Source organism: Corvus brachyrhynchos, unplaced genomic scaffold (genome assembly GCF_000691975.1).
Source record: "Corvus brachyrhynchos isolate BGI_N302 unplaced genomic scaffold, ASM69197v1 scaffold80, whole genome shotgun sequence".
NCBI classification, from domain to species: domain Eukaryota; kingdom Metazoa; phylum Chordata; class Aves; order Passeriformes; family Corvidae; genus Corvus; species Corvus brachyrhynchos.
This window is the reverse complement of record NW_008236769.1, coordinates 9560963-9577104: the sequence shown is the minus strand read 5'-3', so window position 1 is coordinate 9577104 and position 16142 is coordinate 9560963.

The following is a 16142-nucleotide window of genomic DNA, read 5'->3' as shown; positions in this document are numbered from 1 at the left end:
AGTAGATTCATATGCTGCTGTTTCTGTCTGAAAGCCTCCTTTCCACTGTAATAAATGATTTATCATGCATTCTGCAGGGTTGCAATTTCCTCTTCTGTTTGCCTTTGTTCATATATTTTCTTTACTGACTTAATGTGTTTTCAAACACGAGTGGTGATTTCATACCAGCACATGCTACCAGCATGACCAGTCTCTCAGCCCTATGGACATCAGAGAGGCCTGTGTGTCCTCTGGTAGCACCATACCTCCACAGGCCTCAAGTGTTTTGTTATGCCCACTTCTCATTAGCCTGAGATCAGAGTAAGATAATTTTAACTCGGTTCAATGGCCCAAGGAGCAGCGTAGGCAAAGGGGAGCTCTCTGCATGAGACATCCATGTGATGGTATAATCTGAGCCACACGCTCCAGCCAAGTGGGGGTCAGCTGGATCGCAGCAGGCTGCCCACAGCACTGTCAGTGGCAACAGAAGCAGAAAGCTTCGTTCTTCTCCAAGGAAGTCAAGTCACAGGTTTATGAAATACAAGCAGAGCATTTCACATCAGTTCCTTTCAAGGCAAAGAGAGGGGTAAATGCTGACAACAGCAGTTCTGCTGACTATCTTGCCTTGTTTTTTTCTCCAGTGTTTGCAGCCTGGTTGCGTTTGTTCGGTATTCCCACAGCATGAATCTCTCTTGAATAAATTCAAGTTCCATCAGGAATTCCTTCACAGTGTTTGTCAAACAATAGACTAGTAACTGTGTGGCTAGAAAAATTTCCAGTGTATTTCCTGAAGACAATTTACACATTTTTACATTTTTTGTTTGGTCAGCTTTAGTATCCAGCATCTGCTGAGATTTGCAGCAGTCTCCAAAGACCCACTGTCATTGGGCATTTGCTACCTTCACCTGCCCATGTTCTTCCATCCTCCTGCCCTTCCTGACTCATTTCACTTGTCTCTGCTCAGAGCTTTGCTAAATACTCATTTTTGCCAAATTATAAAATATCATTGTTATTCCTCCTTTTAAGCAAAGGATATTTTTAGATTGTATGTTCTTGGATAGAAAAAATGCCTCAATTCATAATGTCAGTTTTGTTTAGAAGGGCAGTTGCCTGCAGCATATTTGCCACGGAGAGATAACCAGGAGTTAACCTGTAGAAAGACCAACATGGATCAGGTGTTTGTCCCATGACTGTGACTGAGATGTGATTCATGCTTTCCATGTGTGATCCATGGGCCAGGACAGGTTCCAGAGCATCCAGAGGAAAGCCACCATACTGCCACTGTGATGCACAGCATATACTGCACTTACCACCTCCTTACCACATCCACAGGGTTTTTTGGGGCAGCCTGTTCACAAGCAGTGGGACTGAGAATGAAACGTCTTTCAACACTGTGATGTGCTCTTTTTGTAAAATGTAAGAATCAAAACAAGAATCTATAGACAGACATAATTTCCTATGGCAAAAATATGAGCTTCGATGACAAAATTGTTTATAAAGAGGCAGAAGAAGTATTCAGCAAGTGGTTCTGCTCTGTATTTACATGCTCTTATCACTGGGATGTGATGAAACACTTTTCAATCCCTCAGCAACCCAGGAAGCTGTTAAGCAATACATACTATGGTAAACACTAAAATCAGCAGATCCATGTAACAAAAGATGGTGAAGGCTTTACTAGAAAGACTTGACTGGCTTAAGTATACTCATTTCTCTTGTATTTAAGAGTATCAAAGAAATTCCACCAGATTAGAGCTTGCTGTTCTACCAATATTTTAAAAGAAAAGTGGTGAACTTGATTCGATGACAAACAAACTACTGGAAACCTGAAGGGGGATTCAACTAATAAAATAATTGTCATATAGTAATACAAAAAATATCAATCAGAAATTTTACAGAAAATACAATGTTTCAGACAAACCTGATTTCATCCCAGGTATTCTCAAACTCTGGGTTTTGCAACACAGACATTTACCTCTAACACACCATAGTTAGTGTCACATGACACTGAGATGAGAAAAATCAGCATTCTGTCTGTCAGCAAACACACTTGAATTGGGTTAGGAGCTTCATGACTGACAGGATCTCAGGAAGCCCTCAGTGGAGAAATCAGTCTGTGTGCTTTAGGGATGTTCTTAAGGATAATCCTAGACCTGCCACTGCTTATTATTTTCCTCAGCAACCTGGAAATTATTTTAAAATCTCTTTATTAAAATGTGCAGAATTGGTGGACTGGTAAATTAGGAGAGAACAGACATAATCTGAAATTATTAATAAATTTAAACCAGACTGGTTTTGCTGACCCAAGTATGCAACATCTTCAAAAAATGTAGGGGTAAAGAGAGATTTTGTCATCCTAGGTCAGCCAGAGCTGAGGGAAGGTGAATGCTTTTCCCTCCACACTGGCTGGTTGCTCTCATTAAAGACTGACCTCCACTGATGTATTTGGGAGAGAATTGAATTTTTTCTAAATGCTACAGGAGTGTCACAGGAAGAGTAAGAAAATGCAAGATAATTATAACCTTAATATGATCAGAGAATTGATTCTTGTCCAGTCCTACTGTTAAAAAGCCACATCCAAATGCCAGCCCTGCCTAGAAAATGGAAACTGTGGATGAGTATTCATCTGTGCTTGCAGAAATCATATGCCAAACTCCTGCTTTCCTTACAGGGCACAAACTAACAGAAATGAGCAAAAATATTGAATTCAAAGCCAGGGAAGTGTGGTACAACAGGAAAGTGAAAAAACTAAATGTTTAGCATGTCAAAGAGAAGCTTAAAATATGAAGCAATTTCAGTATTACAGGCTTCTCCAAAAATGTTGTACTAAAATGTTGTACATCAAAACAAATAAAATTTGTATCTGATCACTGGGGAGAGATTTAAGGATATGGTTTACTTTGAAGGAAGGTTTATGCATATACACATCATTTGAGAGGACCAAACCATGGTCTATGGTTTTGCTACATGCTGTACCAACATCCTTTGAATCGAACAGCTGGTGCCATATGAACTGCCCTCCAAAAACATACTTGTCTGAGTGTCATTAAATAATGATTTTTTCTAAGCCCACACAAACACTTGGCTTCTTCCATCTAGTTTATCAATGATGAGTGTTTGCAAAGTCCAGAACTCAGCACTGGCTGTGTTTCACTAGTGTGAGGGAGAAGCCAGGAAAAACATATCTCCTGGGGAGTATTCCCAGTTGTAAATTTATTTTTGACACATATAGGATGGAATTAGGTTTCTGTGCTTGTTTTGATCTCTTTACAAAGTCTTATTAAAGGGATGTCTTCCAGCTCTGCAGAACTGCATATCCTGTTCCAGTACTAAATCTGTGGGTGAGTCCCTCAGCCAGGAGTGTGGGGCAGTGGGACAAACACACAAGTGCCTCAGACACTCAGCAAGCAGCAGCCCAGTTCTTTGCTCAACACATAAATATTTGCATGGTTGAATTATGCTCTACGGCAGATGAAAACCATGTATTTTTTTCACAGCCATCAGCTCCACTCAGTGTTGTTCATCCAAGGCACAGCCCATGGGCACAGATCCAGCCAGAGCCACTCTTTGCTGTCACTGCTGGGCTCTGTTCCTGGGTGGCCCTGTGACAGTCACCAGGTGATGCCCTGGAGGTGCTGCAGGGCTGTCCTGCTCTACTCCACTGGAGCAGAAGGAACAAGCCTGCACAGCCCATCGTGGTTACAGCAAGAGCACTTCTTCAGGGATTTTCCCTCTATGTTTTTGGCTCACTTTTTGCTTTGGGTTTCATTTAGGTTCTTTTGGTGGGGAGGGAGAATAAAAGAAAATTTTACCTTTCCAATGAGCAGGTTGTCTGTTTTGACAATAAGGAAGGCATGGAATTTCTTAGCTATGTTATGGCTTCTCCTCCTCAGTATCCAAATTTCTGGTGTCTTCTCATTACACTTCAGCTGTGAGGACAGTTCAACAGCAAAAGTTGGAGCATTTACAGTTTTATTTCTGTTGCCAGGCTCCCTGTTCATTGTGGGAGGATTCCAAATGCAACCAGATATGATTTTCCTCTGTGTTAAGAAATAGTCCTGGCAGTAAACTGTTTGAGTCATCTTTCTGCTTGACTTCTCCCATAATAATATTATTCAAAACTTGATTCACCCGCTAATCTCACAAGATAGGATTTTAGATGTTTAAAGAAAAAAAACTTTTCTGTTTTTTTTTTTTTTTAATTTGACCTAAGAAAGCTCAGAGTCTAAAGGCTCATGCTGTATTTTGCTTCAATTGGGTAGAGAGCAAAAAACTTCTACAGAAAGGCACATTCCTTAGAAGTTCAATCTGCAACATGACTGATTACAGCTTGTTTTAGTGGGGAGGAATATGGTGGCATCATCATTAGTAGTGAGGTGTGTCTCACCATTTCTCAGAACCATCATTTCACCTCTGAACTAGCAGAGTGATTCTCTCAAGTGTATTCAAATTCCCACTCAGGAGTAAAACCAAGTTAAACAATTAGGAGGTCCAATACAGACTTGCTCACAGATGTTCCCACATCATAGGGGCGGAGGTGACTCAAGTGTCATCTGGTCAAACGCTGTTCTTCAAGACAAGATTGACAGTAACTGGGTTAGTCCTGAAATCTCACCTTTTCTTCAATACAGATCCAATGTTAAATTGTAATTAACATACTGGAACAGGCAGGCATAGATCTTGTTTTAGAAATATAGTATATTTTCATCACATTTTTGTAGATTCTTGGTGAAAAGTGGGGGAGGGCTTGTAATGCATGAGACAGGAAATCACAGCCCAGGGTCTCACCATCCTAAGTGCTGTACACAAGTGTACTCTCACAAATAGATCTCTAAAACACTGGAATTTAAAGAGAAGACAAGAAATCATGCACTTTGAGCAAATCAATATGTCAGTACTAGCTAGCATTATGTGCAGCAATCTCAATGCTCCATTTGCCATTTTTAGCCAAAATTTTCTGAGGCCTTCCTAATTTGGAAAAGAAGCTTACACAAAAAATGGTAGTCAGTACTCAGCCTATAGAGTGGCATCCTGTAGGCTGAAATAAACATCCTTTCAGTGAATAAAATATTTCACTGCAACACTTACACTATGAGTCCTGAGAGTGAAGACCAGGAAATATATATGGACAGACAGATTCTTGCTAGATGTTTCCACATCATAGGGGCGGAGGTGACTCAAGTGTCATCTGGTCAAACGCTGTTCTTCAAGACAAGATTGACAGTAACTGGGTTAGTCCTGAAATCTCACCTTTTCTTCAATACAGATCCAATGTTAAATTGTAATTAACATACTGGAACAGGCAGGCATAGATCTTGTTTTAGAAATATAGTATATTTTCATCACATTTTTGTAGATTCTTGGTGAAAAGTGGGGGAGGGCTTGTAATGCATGAGACAGGAAATCACAGCCCAGGGTCTCACCATCCTAAGTGCTGTACACAAGTGTACTCTCACAAATAGATCTCTAAAACACTGGAATTTAAAGAGAAGACAAGAAATCATGCACTTTGAGCAAATCAATATGTCAGTACTAGCTAGCATTATGTGCAGCAATCTCAATGCTCCATTTGCCATTTTTAGCCAAAATTTTCTGAGGCCTTCCTAATTTGGAAAAGAAGCTTACACAAAAAATGGTAGTCAGTACTCAGCCTATAGAGTGGCATCCTGTAGGCTGAAATAAACATCCTTTCAGTGAATAAAATATTTCAAAATTAGGATTACACTATGAGTCCTGAGAGTGAAGACCAAGAGTTTACATTTAATGTAGGAATGAAGTCAGTGGAGAGACAAAGAAAGTAGGGGACAGTGCCAAGTCCTGTGCTAAGAGAAACTGCAGATAATGTCTTGTATTTGGCATGGAAATGATAAGGACAGAGATGCATTTTCCAAGGACAGAGAAAAGGAAATATTGGGTACATACTTCTATAAGTACGTTTTACTGTTTGAGAGGGAAGTCAACAGTTTTTACAGAGAATTCAAAGGAGTTTTAAAGTTTAGAGATAGTTTGGACATAAGAATGAGACTGGCTGATGGTGAGCTGTCATCCACACTGAAGTCTCTCTTTAAACTACTGCATTAAGAAATTACATCTGTTAAAATTTTTGTTCAGTTAGTTTTTTCTTCCATATGTATCTAGGCAACACCTGGAATAATATTATTTTCTAAAAACTTCTAAAATCCAGTGGTTCACTGCAATATGTTGCAACATTTCCATATTCAGCTTTCTTACACACAGAGACACCCACTTATTTACAAAACTCAACCCATGCATGTGTTCTCAGAAGCAAAAATAAGCAATTTTTAAGCAGGCTTATTCAAATCATTCTCTTTCTGATTGCTACTTCTTTCTGTCAGAATTCAGCCAGAAATAAATGTCTAAAGCTAGGTTAGCATGCATATTTTTTTAACAGTCATAACATTATCACAGTAATCATCTCCTTATGAAAGTGTTATGAATGCCAAAGAGATAATACGGAGCTTTTGTAATATGGTATATTAATTAGAATCATAATAAAAGTTAATAAGATCGTTATATCAAGAGTTGCACTGTAAAACGTGGGAGAGGGAATTCTCTGACTACATTCAAGAATTACAGCAGAACTGTGAGCATACTTTACATTTTAAGTTCGTAAAAAAATAATTTGATAAATCTAATTTTTGTAATGAAGTCGCAGTTATATTTTTGAGTCTCATAGGGGAACTGCTCTTATTTTAACAAATGCATCTTACAGAAGATATTACCACTTTAATTACCTCAAGATGTTTAGAGACATTTTCTCTTAATTAAAAATCAGAGGACCTAATGGCCGTGGTATGCCTAAGAGCCCAGGGAAATCATTTGTTGATCTGTGGTTGCTATGAGGCTATTGAGAGCTGTAGATTGTGGATTAACGTATAGCTATATAAACTATAAATGGTTTGAAAATCTTGAAGGTTTCATGCAAACTCCGTTTCAACACATACACCCTCTCTGATTACTCGGCAATGTGTTTTAAATGATTTCATTGTACTGTTTCCACACTTCAAAGGCAAACGCTGTCTAAACCCATGCCTTGAATTTGTGCACCTATGCAAACTCTGCCGTGTCTCATGCAGGTTATGGTGTATGTCTATGGGACAGCAAGCAAATCAGGGATTAAACCACACCAAAAAAACCCAAACCCAATAATGAATAGTCTACAGTAAGCAGTGGTCTCTGAGCCAAATGATTTTGGCTCATGAAGCTGAAAAAAGAAGCAGCAGGCAGCGCCCCGTGTGTAGGAAGCTGCCTCCACAGCCCCGGGGTGTGGGTGCAGGTCCCCCCAGCCACTGTGTCTCCTGAAGAGAACCCACACAACCAGCTGAGCTGGTTGGCAACCCAAGTTCAGCACGTAACTTCCCATCATGGCGAACACCCATGACTCCCTTGTTCTGTCTTTTGCATGTTTTCCCATTTGGTTTATATCTTTCCCTGACTGGTTAGTTTTTCCCTTCCTGTTTTATGTATGAAGTTATGTATATTCATTTCCCTTCTTTAATATGTATCAGTTCTAGACAGTTCTTTGTTCCTCGACGCCCCATTGGATCCTTCCCTGAGTCCCTCCTAAGTGTTGTTCCCATTGGTTCCCTTCCTGTCAACCCCGCCTACCTGTCTCTATCCCATTGGCTGAGATCCCTCTCCCCGCCTATCGTACTCAGTATAAGATCCCTGGACCCTCCTCCCGCTTTGGCTCTTTGTCCCTGTCATTTCAGGGGAGTAAGCCTGTGTGGAACACTTTGGGAGAGTCCCCTCTCTTTACTTATTTGCCACTGCGCGCTTACTCGGCCAGCTTAGAGGGAAGCACCTGCCCATCCCCAGCCATGCAGACAAGCAGAGCATCTGCAGAGGCTCAGGCTGAAACGTCTGTGTTACTCCACAAACAGCTTATCATGCACCACCAAACTTCGAAGACAGCCTGTGATTCAAGAGCAGGACTTCCACTGAAAGCAGAGTAAGAGTGTATGTGAAAAACCTTTTTATTTACAGCGCATTATGACCAGAAGCAAATTTATAATTGCATTAAATTGTTTACACGGCAAAGTAACTACTGACACAGTTTCGTCCTCCCACTTGTCAAATGCCTTTTTTTTCTTTTTGCTATTTCAACATTTGGTTATTTTGATGAAATACACTTTACAATATTGTTTTACTGCCCTCCCTGTTTTGCCTCAAGATTTAAAGATCCTGTGCAATGACTTAAGTCCCAAATATGGATGAATTGGCATGTGTACCATTACATCCTCCTCAACAGTGAAAGAAACAGGGATTTATAGACAGAATTTGTCCTTTTCAGGAAGTTCTGCAGAACACAGGAAGAAAGCTCTGTTTAGAGCTGCTGCTCTGCAAAACTAAGTAATGTCCAACAACATTACACCAGAGGCTCTGTATGATGAGGCAAGGTCCTGCCTTGCCTATCAGCTCTCTTAAAAATATTCCTATCTCCGGGAAACAACATCTCAGAAGGCACCATGCATGTGTTGCCAGCTGGCATTTTTGACTCAGTAGAAGAGCCAGAAGACAGACACAAAGGCTAAAAATCAAGATTTTTGATTTATATGCAATTTAGGTCCAATTTGAGCAGTTACTGCAGGTTTGTTTCCTTTCTAATTTCCCACAAACAATTCCTCAGAAAATCAGGTGCAGAAACGGTGCTATTCCAGAAACTGTTCCAGAATCCTCCTACTCCTTTGAAACTGCCTTACTGTTGTGTCACAGGATCTCAGAGGTTTGGCATCTAGGTGAAATATGGACATGAGAGAATGTTGTTCAGCCCTTTTCTCTCTTCCCTTCATCACTTGTATATTCCGATCTTTCTGTGAGCTCATCTTCCTGTCCTACAGCAACAGAGAGGGCAGAGTTGTATCCATCATTGTCAGTGGGACCACTGGTGGGCCACAGCCTCATGCAGCTTGGCTCTTTCTTTCAGCAAGGTTTTTTCTGCTGTAACCTTAATCCACCCTGTCACACCCCTTCGACCCTTTAAATTCCCAGCACGAGGCATCTGTATGCAAAGTCACATAATGAGATGGCCCTGTGGGAGCACTGTGCCTCAGAGCAGGTGACAAGCACACCTATGAGCCTGCCTGGGCACAGGGGACCAAGAAATACTGGTTCATGTAATGATGAAAGGAGGTCACAGAACACCTGCAGTGCTGCACTGAGGTTGTCTGAGATGCACTGACCAGGACACAGATGTCTCTGAGGGTGTTCAGACTGTATTCTGGTTCTGGAGTTTTCACGACTGACCTACACGAAAAAGAAAAGTAAGAAATTCAGTTGCCATTGGGTTAATCAAACTGTACAGATGCCACAAAACCATTGGGGGGGGCAGGTAGCCACACTCTTCAGCTACTGGCCCAGAGGCTACAGTTTGTGACAGCAATACAAGACGTTTGACATCTTGTCTTTCTTTGTTTTCTATCAATAAAAAAACCTTTCTTCAAGCTGATATTCTCAGCTTCTCCTCTGTGCTTCCAAGCCAAGCCCAGGGTGCCCACAGGTCCCCTCTCATCACCTGTTTCCCCTATTGCCCTCTGCTCTGCTATGTCCCCTGTCCTCCTCCCCATAAACGTTGGTGTCCGACATTCACTCTGTTCTTGTGCCACTCTGAGTGCTGCTGTCGTTTTTGACACAGTCAAATTAACATACTGAAAATCCTCCTTTGACTCAAGTGCATTTACAGCCAGAGGCTCCTTTATTTGCTTTCCTGGCTCTGGGGTTTTGCCAGTGGAACAATTTACATTGACACAGCTGTGCCATTGTCCCCTTGAGTCAGAGGCTGTGAGGTGGCCTGTGCCCTTCTCCCCTGCCTGGCAGGTGAGCACTAAGCTGTCTGCAGCTTAACTCTTCCCTGGGCACTGTGTTTGATGATGCTTGCCCAAAGAGCCAAAGACAACAGTAGCACCAGCCTGTACACATAAATAAATAATGATGCAACCTCTGAAGAAGCCATTGCCATTTTTCTTTCTACTTCCACCCACTATGAGTATCTAGGCAAATCCTAGGAAGGACCTCCCGAATGTCCCTGGGCAAGTACTGAACAACCCTTATCCTGTTACAGATCTTCTTCATATTAGAAGTTCTAGAGGCACATTGAGATAAATTCTGTACTCACATTTGAAAAATCTAAGCACTCACAAGTTAGGTGTCTGTACTGAATGGCAGTGGAAGCACTACCATCACAAGAGGGGTTTTTCAGCATCTTAAAGGAGCTGATGACTTGGGCTAAGAGTATATAAATTGATAGTTTCTGTGCAAGATGCTTTTTTATCCAAGATAAAGGTCAAGCACATCTGGAAGATATAATAGCTGCGTCCTATAGAGACCATATCAACTATCTTGCTGCCAAAATCTACTATAAACAGGCACAAAGGGCCAATCTGCTGATTTTCCCAGCTGTCACTGGTTTATTTAAGGGGCTAAGTCAGTTTTCAATTATTTTTCTGTTAAGAAAAAATGAAATCTATTGTGTAAGCTCTGTGTCAAATTACCATTGCTGCATGCTATGATTCCTTGAGTTTTGAAAAGCTCAGTTTCTGTTCTACTTATCTGCTTGGACTCTACATAATTATTAATGGTCCCTAAAATCTTTCTGCCATTTTGCACAACAAATTAAACTTATTTCCATAAAATAGTTATAACAAGAAATCTGCTTTAAGTGGGACAACAGTTTGCTGTCCCAATCTAAACTGTCCAATGCACCTTTTAAAAGTACCAATAATCATTTTTACTTTATTTTTAAAGTGCTAAATTAACTCACTGTAACCACATTACTCAAAACTGCATGGCATAACTATGGGTGGAGAATGCAAGAGCACAAGCATGAGCAGGTGTATATGTTGTGAACAAGAGAGCTGCAGGACTTGGTTATAGGAGGCACCCTGCAGACAGGGGCATCTAAAGCCCTGCTCCTCTCTGCAGCTACAGAGTCCAATTCAGGATGGTGATGAACACCCAGGAGAGTGCAGAGCCCACAGCCCCGCTCTGTGGGTAAGGCTGAGCCTTTATAACCATGCTGCCAGCACGGAGGTGACTGATTCAGAGAAGGCAAGGACAGCACCCAGCTCCCTCCTTACTTAGCATGACCTCCACTTTCCTGGGAAGCGCTTGCTTCTGACTGAAGCAAGTTGAAAGCAGGCCTGGATGCATCCCAAGGTGTCAGGAGCAAAGCTGCAGCTCAGCAGTAAAAGTTTAGACTTGTTATGTGGGTCCCAGCTCCATCTGTGCTGCACAAAGCCCCCAGCACAAAACCTTCTGTGATATCCTTGGCTGAAACTGAGGAGTGTGGTCAACTGCACAATTGCACCACATCCTCAGTGACCAGGGCTTCTGACCAGGGCCTCCACCAGTTACTGCAATTGAAAAGTGTTGTCAGTTTGTATTCACCACACTGGATGCTTTCTGCATTTAAAGGGAAAGTTAGTCTGAAACTGGGTTGTCCATTTCATTATTCACCTTAATCACTGTTCAAGAGCTTAAAAATTAGCAAAGAGGTATTAAATGCAGAGAAGTATTAAAGTGGCTGGAGTTGCAGCAGCTGTTTTGAATGGACAGGCAGGAAGTGAAGCATCAGAAGTTGTTTTTGTCTTTATTCCTCAAATCAGAGCAAGTGAGAAACTGCCATTGCAGTTGTTTCTTTTGCACAAGCAATTTTATTCTTTAGAGAGTTAAAGAAATAGAGATAAAGAAGTAGAGAAATGAAAAGTCAAATAAACTTTTACTTGTAATTTACTCCAGTAATTAAATGAAGGCATAACATTTGGTGATAAAGCTACACCACAGAGTTTTTTTGCTACACCACAGAGAGGATTTTTGCTAGGGATTTACAGCACTTGGCTGTGCAGTAGCTGCCTTCAAACTTACTTACTCATGGTCTCAACTAAATTTTAGGCTGCTGTCTCCTTAATTTAGGCCTTATTAGACTTTTCTTTATCCCCAAATTTCATTACTTGACCAGCCTTATAGATATAAAGAAAGCATGAACATACTGAGATAGATAGATAGATAGATGGATGGATGGAACAATTTTTCTACCAAGTACTGGTAAATACCTTTCTACGTTTTGGCTACACTTTGCTAAAGCAGGACAAATTGGGCAGGTACAGTATATTTATAAAAATCCTTTTCTTCTTTTATCCTTTTTATAGCTGGGTCAAGTGAAACATTTGCGAAAAAGATGATTCAGCTCCTTTATTTACACAGAACTTTTGTAGATCAGCAGAGGTGGAGGACAATTAAATGCTTGTCTTATGAGGTCATTCATGAAGGATGATTTGTTTCCCTGGGAACCCTGTGCTATTAGAGGTGATAAGGTCTGGAGAAGTTCCAGGAGAAAGGAGGAGACTGCTCCAGCATATAACGGGAGAGGCTCTGATTAGTCAGCACTTCTGAGACAACAGAAAACCCAGACCACAACCAGGATATTGACTGGGACCTGTTTGAGCAGCAGGTGCACGTTAGTCAGCATCTACCAGGAATATTCACGAATGCAGTCCCCAGTGTGCTTCTCTGGGCACAACCCCAGCTCTTGAAAAACTTGAAAATGCTGATTCTGGGACTGGAATATGTAGGTCTTCCTCAAGTACAAGTCAGGCAGGCTGGAAGGAAAACTTGGGCTCAGTCTGCAAGCTGGACATTGGCCAAAGGGCGTTGAATACATTGGGGTGGAGAGAGGCTTGTAGGAGAAACAGAAGATTTGATCTCAGATTTTTGCTCTGCAGATAGTATCTGTGTGAGAAAATCCCAATCTGAGATACCTCATCAAGCTGTGAGATGAGCAGCCCCCCACCTAGACCTGCATTCTGCAGGGGATTGGTGTCTGAACCAGCCTCTCCTGGCCTTAGATACCTACTGAATGGTGCAGCCAACGTGATCATCTAGAATGTTTTTATAACCACTGAATAGAAACAGGCTCTTGCAGGGTACAGTTCATAACAGCTCTTTCAGATGTCTGTGGTGGGGTGAGACGAACCACATTTTCTGCAGACACTAAAAAGTTATTCATTTCCAGACTGGAATATTTGTTAAGGCACATACCTGTAGGTCTATTTCACATGTCCCCAGATGTGCTGCACTTGCACCCAGCCAGCTCTTGTGAGATCCAGAAACAAGCCTGTGAGTATCTACATACAGCCTCTGCCATTTCCAGCCATCATGGGGAGAAGGAAGAGTATCCCACTGATGGACTGATGGTCCCTCTTCTCCTGAAACACTGTTGCTGAGAGAAAGTATGACCATGTGTAAGGGAGAGAGAAAGAGGACGAGAGCCATAACATTTCAGATTGTGTCTCAAAAAATGAAACTTTAGCCAACAACTAAGATTGTTTGGATGGGGGATATTTATTTAAGTCCTACACTGGTTATTAGACACATCAGTCAAACTGCAAGTTCTGTAGGAAACATCCTGTTTATCCAGAGTCTAACACAAGAGGGATGAAGCAATACCGTTCCTCCTTAAGTGGTGTTAGAGGCAGAGGTGAAGAAGGACCACGGGCGTGTACCTGCCAGTGAAAGGTGCCTCAGCACACTGAGGTTGAGCCGCTGCTGGTAAATTCAGCAGGTTCAGAAAGGCTGTCAGGCACTCAGGCCAGCAGGCACAGGGCAAGCCCTGTCTGCCACTGAGTTCACCTCTCCTCCATGACAGGGCAGCAGCATGAGGACACCACCATGGGGAATGGCCCTGGGAGCTGCAGGGGAGAGCTGGCTGTCCCTGTCACCCCAGCCCAGCCACTGCTCTGGCGGCTCAGCCCCACTCAGCTGGGAGCTATGCCCAGCAATGCCTCATTATTTGTAAGAATTTAACTGGTAGGTGAACAGAGGTGAGAAAAATTCAGGAAGAATGAATAAAAATTAAAATCATACTTTAACCTTTCCCTCAGACAACAACAAAAAAAGATTTAAGCAGGAATTTTCAAAAATTTAGCAACCCATGGCATATAGGCTTATTCTTTAGAAGTGCTGAGAAGGTAAATCTCTAATCTCTAGAAATGCTCTTAATTGACTGGGGTCATCAGAGATGGAAAAAGGTACAGAGGATTGTCTTTAATAGAGTGCGAAGGTGCCTCAGTTTAAGAGCTGGAAAAATAGCCAGTACTGCAGATGGGAAGCAAATCGAAAAACATTCTTTGTTTATATTTATTTATTCAATTTCATGGTGTCCTTGGTTGCCCAGAGGAGCTACTGAGAGTAGTTTCTACTGTGTTGTTGGTTAGAGTTAGGTTACACACACTTTCAGAAATTCAGCTGTCTGCCACTAATGAGTTGTTCAGTGTAGCTTGAGGGTAGTGATGCAATTAGCAAAAGTAAGCCAAATCTGTCCCAGGTGAAACTTCACTGATGTCAGTGGCTTTATTTGGGATGATGTGCTTATTCCCGTGTGTGTAGGGACAGTATGTAGACAGTGTTGAAAAAGGACTTACATGGATTTCATTGTCTTTTCTGATGCTGATCCTGCATTACATTGAATAAAATGTCAAAACACAACCTTTGCATTGACGCAGCAGTGCATTTCTGTGGGCGACTCACAGGCTCAGTGCATTAATGCAGAAACCTGATCTAGTGGGTGACATCACTGTCCATGTCAGGGGGGGTTAGGACAAGATGATCTTTAAGGTCCCTCCCAAATGAAAACATTCTATGATTTATGATTCTGTGATTCTAAGTTTAGTAATTATTTTATATTTTTAATAATGTCCTTTACAATTCTACCCATAAACATGTAAAATAACAGTTTTTCCACTCCCTGATGACATGCTACCTTTTTGAATTTGTAAAAGTAAAATAAGTACTTAAAGTCTTTATTCTTGGCTGTTCAGGAATGAATTTGCTTCAGAGGCGACCACAGTAAGTGCATGGCAGACAAGAAGAAGGGTGAATTTTGCCTTCACTTCCCTCCTGAATAGGGCACTGTGAAACACAAATAAGCTTTCCTTGGCCAAAAGGCTTTTAAAGTCTGTTCCATCAATTAAAGATCTATTGTATTGCAGTTAAGTTACCAAAGCTTCGTTACTGGTGCCCTGATAACTAAGTAATGAAATAAAGATCAAAACTGAAAGCACAAACCAGGTGTTTCACCCAGGCTGTACAGGAAGTCTGTGTCAGAGATCCCAAATCATTCTGATTCAAGGTTACTCAATTATTTTTCTGTACTCAGCTGGAAAATTGTGTTACTGTCCCCTTGGTAGAAAGCGAAGCCTTGGTGCAGGTCTCCCTGGCCAGAAAGTCTCTTTAAGCTGCATGAAGCACTGGCCTGCATTAACATAGGGGACATCAACATCTGTGACTGACAAAATCCAAGTGAATCATGTTCCTGGTCAAGATTTTGTCCAGAAATCATCAGTCCTGGGTGGTGTCTTAAATAAAGAGTCGTCCTTCCTCCTATTGCTTTCTAAACAATGGGGGCAAATTTATGACCAGCAGGATAGTCCAGTTGATGGTAACATAAAGAGTACAACCTACAGTCCTCAGTTTTATTAGCTCTGAAAAAACCAGTGCTTTTTTTAATGGATCTGCTTAAGTGTGACCTCTTAAATGATCTCTGCTAGTGGGTTGTAGCAACAGTTCCCCAGCTGTGCTGTTATTCACAAGTAACCATAGAAATTAAAGTGCTGCCAAGTATGTGCTCTTTGTTTTTTTCGAAGGGCTGAAAGATGATGCAGTGATGTCTTTGCCCCTCCTGACTTAATTCTGAACTCACCCCCTGGCAGACCTGATGGAGAGGTGAAGATGAGACTTGCTGTTATTGGAAAGCTCTGTCACCAGAGAGGTCAGTCAACAATGCCATTTCTGCCACTGGGATGCTGGTGCATTTTCAAAAGGCCTGCAGCTAGAAATAGGATGTGGTGGAAAGTTATATCCTGTTATTCAGTAATTGCTGTTTTTAATGAAAAATATTTTTTGTTTATTGCTACTGAGATTGAACTGAAGCAGTGTTGGTATCTTTAGCCAAATAATTTGTTTTGGAAAGAAAAAGTTGTATAAAATTTCTTCTACAGGGACACTTCCAAGTTATTTATTTGCCCACATTGATCTTTGAGTTTTTCTGGGCAATTCTGTTCTTAGAATAGGGTTCTCTGACTCTGAACTGGTATCCAGGCTTTTTCAATATCTGCTAGAGTGGCACACTTCCATTGGGCAGTACTAATCGT